Raw genomic sequence first — 7,071 nt, 5'->3', positions numbered from 1 at the left:
CCACGAAGAACTAGGCTACCTCGGCGGCACTGCCTTTGGGCAAGGCCTTTGTCTCGGCGTAGCGGGTGAGGTGTCAGTTGCTCGACGATCACTTGTTGCCGGAAGTCGCGTCAGGAACGGCCCAGTAGGTCAATCCCGATTTGCTGGAACGGCAGTGAGTGTGGTTCGATTGACTGCGAAGTCCCGCTGGCTCAGTTGCTGGTGTTCTTTCGTCGACTGGCAATCTCGGGAAGTCCTAACGTAGTGGGCGACGTCGGCAGCAAGGCGTGGCCAGTAGTATTTTTCCTGTATTCTGGCGAGCGCGCGGGAAACACCGAGGGGTCCAGCCGTCGGGCCGTCGTGTAGGGCCTGGAGGACTTCTGGTCGCAATGACGAGGGTACGACGAGAAGCTAGTCGTTTCGAAGTGGCGAGAAGTTCTTCAGGAGAGCGCCGTTCCGTAAGAAAAACAACGCTAGTCCTCGCTTGAATACCCTCGGAACAACGGCGGCCTTGCACTGGAGGTACTCCATAAGGCCCCCCAGTTCCGCGTCCGCTCTTTGCCTTTAGGCGAAATCGTCGGCACTTATAGTCGCGAGGAAGCAGTCATCGTCGTCGTCTTGCGGCGGCGCAACGACGGGGGCACGAGACAGGCAGTCGGCATCAGAGTGTTTTTGTCCGGACTTGTACACGACGGTAATGTCGAACTCTTGAAGCCTCATACTCCATCGTGCGAGACGACCTCAAGGGTCCTTCAAGTTAGCTAGCCAACATAAGGCGTGATGGTCACTGACAACTTTGAAGGGCCTGCCATAGAGGTAGGGGCGAACCTTTGACGTAGCCCAGAGAATGGCGAGTCATTCCTTTTCTGTTGTGGAATAGTTGGCTTCTGCCTTGGATAGTGACCGGCTCGCATAACTGATAACCCTTTCAAGCCCGTCCGTCTTTTGCACAAGGACGGCACCAATTCCTACGTGCTTGCATCGGTGTGTATTTCCGTATTGGCGCAATCGTCGAAATGCGCAAGTATGGGTGGCGTCTGCAGGCGTCGTTTAAGTTCTTGGAAGGCTTGCACTTGCGCCGTTTCCGACCTGAGTTCCACGTTAGTCTTCGTCAGTCGTTCGGCGATCGGTGAAAAGTTGTTGACGAAGGGTCTGTAATAGACGCATAAGCCGAGAAATCGGCGCACGGCCTTCTTGTCGGTGCGTGGCGCGAAGTCGGCGATGACAGCAGTTATCCGCGTGTGTGGGCGCACCCCAGACTTGCTGATCACATGACCCAGAAACAAGAGCTCGCCGTACGCGAATCGGCCCTTTTGTGGCTTCAGGGTCAGTCCAGAGGTCTTGATTGCTTGAAGTACTGCCTCAAGCCGCCGGAGATGCTCGTCGAAGGTCGACGAAAACACGATGACATCGTCCAAATACACAAGGCACGTCTGCATATTAAATCCGGCCAGTACGGTGTCCATGACGCGCTGGAACGTCGCAGGTGCCGAGCAAAGAACGAAAGGCATGACCTTGAACTCAAAGAGGCCGTCGAGTGTTATAAAAGCGGTCTTTTCTCGTTCTCTTTCGTCTACTTCGATCTGCCAATAGCCGGTCTTGAGGTCCAATGACGAAACGTACGTCGCGTTGTGAAGTCGAGGGTGTCGTCTATGCGTGGGAGGGCGTACACGTCCTTCTTCGTGATTTTGTTCAGGCGCCGATAATCAACGCAGAAGCGCAGTGCCCCGTCCTTCTTCCTCACTAACACCACGGGTGGCGCCCATGGACTCTTGGACGGCTGGATGATGTTGACCCAGCACCTCCACCAGATGCCACGTGGTCGTGACGTCGACGAAGACAGCAGTCAGCACGTCAGAGATGAAACTCGTTATTTGGCCTAACTTGTGGCCGGGAAACTGAAAAGCAATACACTGATAACGGCGAACAGAGCGTGGACCGTCGATCAACTAATAAGCGGTCAAGCGCGTCGGCTTTTATACAGGCGCTATCGAACTTCCCAGCAATATCGCTGGTGGCGGCATTATCTCTCGACAAAGCTGGAACATTCGCGTGTGGCGCGTAATCTTAACAAAACGATCTACTAAAATCGCGAAGCCTCTCGAACACTGTTTCGCGGCCACCGTCGAGCGTTGATAACCGTCCTTGCTGGTCAAACCCGAATACAAGTGGGCGTGGCAATATATTTTAGTCATATAAGGTGCTTGCAGGAAATTTTTACTGCATTTAATAAATGCAAAGCATTTCTTAGCGAACCTAACGCGCTTTGAGCATTTCTATCTATCTATCTATCTATCTATCTATCTATCTATCTATCTATCTATCTATCTATCTATCTATCTATCTATCTATCTATCTATCTATCTATCTATCTATCTATGTCTGTGTGCTCTCGTGACCGCCTCCGTAACATGGTGCAGAGCCGCATGTGTGGAGAGTCTGGCGAATGTGCGGGGCAGTGATGTCACGGCGCGGCGATGACGCCGTTCACGTCACCGCCTCGTCTCCGCTCCGGCGCCGTCCGCCATATACAGTCTTTCCACGCGACGGGCGCACGGCTGAAGTTATGTATGCGCGGTTCATTCGTGAAATCTAGCGCCGCTACACAAATTGCGAAAGCGAAATGGTGCAAACAAGGTATACAATTTTAAAGAAGGGTATGGAGAGAATTAGACGTGTCCAAATGATCGAGAAATTCAGTTGTGTACGCCGATTCGAGTCCACAACTTCCTACGATAGTGGTCTAATGGTTACAGCGCTCGACTGCTGACCCGAATGTCGCGGCATCGAATGCCGGCTGCGGCGGCTGCATTTTCGATGGAGGCGAAAATGTTTGAGGCCCGTGTACTTCGATGTAGGTGCACGTTAAAGAACCCCTGGTGGTCGAAACTTCAGAAGCCTTCCACTACGGCGTCTCTCACAATTATATGGTGGTTTTGGGACGTTAAACCCCAGAGAAAAGAAGAAGAGGAGACTTCCTACGATACGCGCTGTGCTATTAGAGCGCCGACCTTAGGCGCCTGTGTCTGCGTTGTTCGGCATCGCCGTTGGCGAAGTCGGCGTAACCGAAAGAGCGAACGAGGACGAGAGACAGCAAACGCGGGGTTTGTCGATATCACGAGCCACTGGTCTCTAACATCGCTTTCTTCCTCCGTCATAAGTGTTCGCCCTTCGGTCGGAGTTCGTGCGCATGCAGGACTGGCGGGCGCGCTGCGACTGTCTCGCTTGTCGTGAATGGGATGTGGATGCCAGCGTTTCGCTTGGTTCGCGACGCCTGCAATGCACAGAGTGGTGTGCGTAGCACTCGAGCACTGGCTGTTTTTGTTGCAATATGTAACAAATGTTCCAATGCGGATAGCCAGAACTTCAAACACAGTTGGCGTCGCCTCAACACAAAGCTGCGCTCAGAATTCCATGAGGGAGCATCGTAATTATCGGTCACTTTTCGGGATACGAAGACCTGTAGGTTTGCGTCTGTTTTGGTTTGCGTTCTTGATAAATTTTTTTGAAGCTTAGGTTCAATAATAACGACGCTTTGTAATGTTTCTCACGCTGATGATGTTTAGTACAGTTCGGCTGACGCTTCTCTGCACAGTAATCTCGTGTGAAGTTTTTCGACCCTGCGATGATGCTCGCTCCAAAGTTGGAGTAGAGCTGTTGAGTGCACTATATATATATATATAAAACATTGATTTCTTATTTGCTTCGGGAGCAGAGTACCGGCGAGTGCGCAAGATCACTAGTCAGAAATCGGATCTCCCATGCTCGCGTTTTCAACGGTATGGGTGTGTTCATGCAAGCAGAATTCGCGCTGTTGAATGCCATGGTCATTAAAACATTACTTTTAGGGCGAACGCCTTAGAGGCCTCATGAAACCCACGAATTGACTGGAGTCCCGAAGCTTCGGCACCAGCACAAGTTAGGCAAAAAAATGATGTGATGACGTCACCAGGACGTCATAGATATCTCAAATTTGTGACGTGTCAACGACGTCATGCAGACGTCGGATTACGTTACGTCATCTGATATTTCATCACATGACATCAGCGCTTCGCACAGCCTCGGTGATCGGCCCACCAATCACGAAGACAATGCAAGACCCGGCGACGTGCAGAAAGCTTGCAACGCCTCCGATCTTGGAGGCAGTAAAAAATCATGTGATGACTGCACTAGGAAGTCATAGATAGCCAGAATGTTTGACGTCATGTTGACGTCAGCTTACGTTGCGTCATCTGATAACGTCATCACATGACATCAGCGGTTTGCACAGCCACCGTGATCGGCGGGCCGCTCATGAAGGCAGTGCAAATCATCGAAGTCATGTGATGACGTCCTCGCGTGAAATCACATTATTCGACGCAGTCATGACGTCACAAGCTTTGGTGGTATGGTGACGTCATTACGTGGTAATTTTTCACATCCCTCGTGCTGACACCGCCTACGCTGGACGCCGACGCCACCGGCGGTCATTTTACGTGTTTGCTGAGGCATCAAAGGTTTTAACCAGAGCAGGTGCAGAGTCCCTAGAAGCTGAGTATTAAAGGAAAACAATACTTTGCTCTGCTAGGTGTGTGATAGCGGGCATCCTGTTGGTTTACTTTAAAAAATCATTTTTCGGCGCAACTTCTTCACGCTCTATTCGTCCTAATCACGAATTTCATCGAGCACATGAGGGCTCCTTGCTATAGCAGAAGAGCTTCCTGCATGAGCACAGACATCGTGCACTATACGTGCATGACTAAAAAGCGCAAGGCACATTCGCTTAGCACAGAGGCGCAGAGTAATTTACATGCGCGAATTAAGCGCGAAACTGGTAGCACGTACACAGCGGCAACACCGCGGTAAATGACACATTGGCTCAGAGACACAGAAACGCAGACCACATAATATACAACACATGCCAGATAACCGCCGCAGCAGACGCATGGCGCATGGCGGCACTAACCTGCGATAGCGAAATAACTCTTCCCCTCAGAACATCACGGTAACATCCCAAGCTCATGCTCGAAACGCGCGATAAATAACGTAAACGCAACACATCCCGCTTGACACTTATAGCGTGATCGCTGCAATATTTCGATCTGCCCAAGCGTTCTAAACGGAAATTACAAAACTCCTTTTTCAGCGCGACAAATCCATATTTAAAGTCCGTGCGCCTGAAAGGGCCCCATTGCACAACAAATAATACGTTTGTGTTAATGGTACGCTGTTTACAATACCAGCAATATTCATTCGAAATACTCAAATACGTATCTCGCATAACACGGAGCACTCGGTCGGGGTTCATTCGCTGGTCTGATGTTTCTAATCCACAGGCGTCGTCGCTTCTTTTCCTTGGGAAGCCTAAAAAGGTGGAAACCCTGCGCGTTGCTGTTTGAGCAGCCAGCCGCGCAACAGCCTATCGCACGCAACAAATTTACGCATGAATGCAAGGAGCAGTCGCCGTGAATACGCGCGCGAGACCGTCGCGGCTCCGCCAGACTCAGCGCCGCGCTGCCGCCAGCCGCCGCCGCCGCCGCCGAGGTTTACGTCACGAGAATGGGGCAGCGCTGGGGCTGAGCGCGGAGAGCAGCAAGATGAAAGAATCGCCAAACTCTCCCGAAGGATATATATGGCTCTGACATGGTGTAGACAAAAATTGGCATGGGAAGGTAAGAGGGTTTGACGAAAATGACTGTCTGGTCATGACATGAATAACGTGAAAATCATGTCACGCACGTCGGAAAACACTGTTCACAAAACACGTGTGGCACATTCCCGTACACCAAGGGTCGTGGCATACGGGTATGCGCCACAGGTGAATGACAGTTTGTCTACCCAGGAAAGGCGAGAACAGGCATTGTTAATTTAAATGCGAGAGCATTAACAAAAACCGACACTGGCAGCGTAGACCTGGAGAACGTCAAAATAAATTATAATCCCAGCACGAATCGAACCAAAGCATTCTGCGTGGCAGTCGGGTATTCTGCCCCAGGTCCACACCAGATCTAGAAACTTCTTTGGAAAACGACCCTATGCAGGCATAATGTCGGTGCAACGTCAATTGTGGTTGTGCTGGCTATCTAACTTTATAACAAAGCAATGAACACTACATATGCACTCCTATAATAGAGGCTCATGTCGCGTTAAGGTTAATAATCGTGTAATAAGTGTAATAATCGTTACATTTCTCTACCTATGATTCAGCAAGCTATATTCAAGCGTTGCTCGCCCCCAGGGGAATGCGTTAACAGATATTACGTATGATATTCGCATACATTCTAACGCGAGTGCTGATACTACGTCAGACCACAGGTAACCATTTAAATGTTATTGTAATCGGCGTGCCTGGTTCGCCTAATATGTGCACACAACTCCATTTACAAAAAAAACCACGTCGATCCAAATCGTAACACTTCCATCAAAGCCAAAAAATTCAGCATAGAACTACTGGCTGACTGCTTCGCATGAAACCAGTTCCCACAAGGCGTGGGAGCTGCCGATTTTTCATTGATAGATACTGCGATGTTTCATTTAAGGTATCATCGCAGGGTGGGAATAGTAGACTACAAAAATTACAGGCTTGAAAGAAACAATGAGGGTACAATGAATCAATAAGCACAATGCGATATACAAAAGAATATTTCGGAACGCTGTAGTAATTAAAACATAACGTAATATACACTCCTGTAATTATTGTGATGTTAAATGAGGCGGCTTTTCAAACAATCATTTTCATTGTACCGTTTAGTGTTATGTACAGCTTTACGAAATGTCTCCATGGGGCTGAAGAACAAACTAAATGATCAACAATAGTTTCGATTGGCAATTGCTCTCTTTTTCCTCTCAATACATATTATACATACTGATAATGCAGAATGAATAAGGATGTAGATAGAGAGATAAGTAGCTGCTCTACGAAATAGACCGCTAGATCCGAAACAGAAAAGTATGAAACACTATTCAATGCCTCTCGCCATCTTAATTATTTAACACGGGGGAAGAATGTCAGATGGGTGCATCGTAATCAGCTTTCCTGTATTATTTTGCGTTTCAGTATATCTACAAGTGTCTACGTGAAAAGAACGTGCACGTCCTATTATTTTAAATTGA

The sequence above is a fragment of the Rhipicephalus sanguineus genome, chromosome 7 (assembly GCF_013339695.2).
Source record: "Rhipicephalus sanguineus isolate Rsan-2018 chromosome 7, BIME_Rsan_1.4, whole genome shotgun sequence".
Classification (NCBI taxonomy): Eukaryota; Metazoa; Arthropoda; class Arachnida; order Ixodida; family Ixodidae; genus Rhipicephalus; species Rhipicephalus sanguineus.
The sequence above is the reverse complement of the archived record's forward strand: the minus strand, read 5'-3'. Positions refer to the sequence as shown.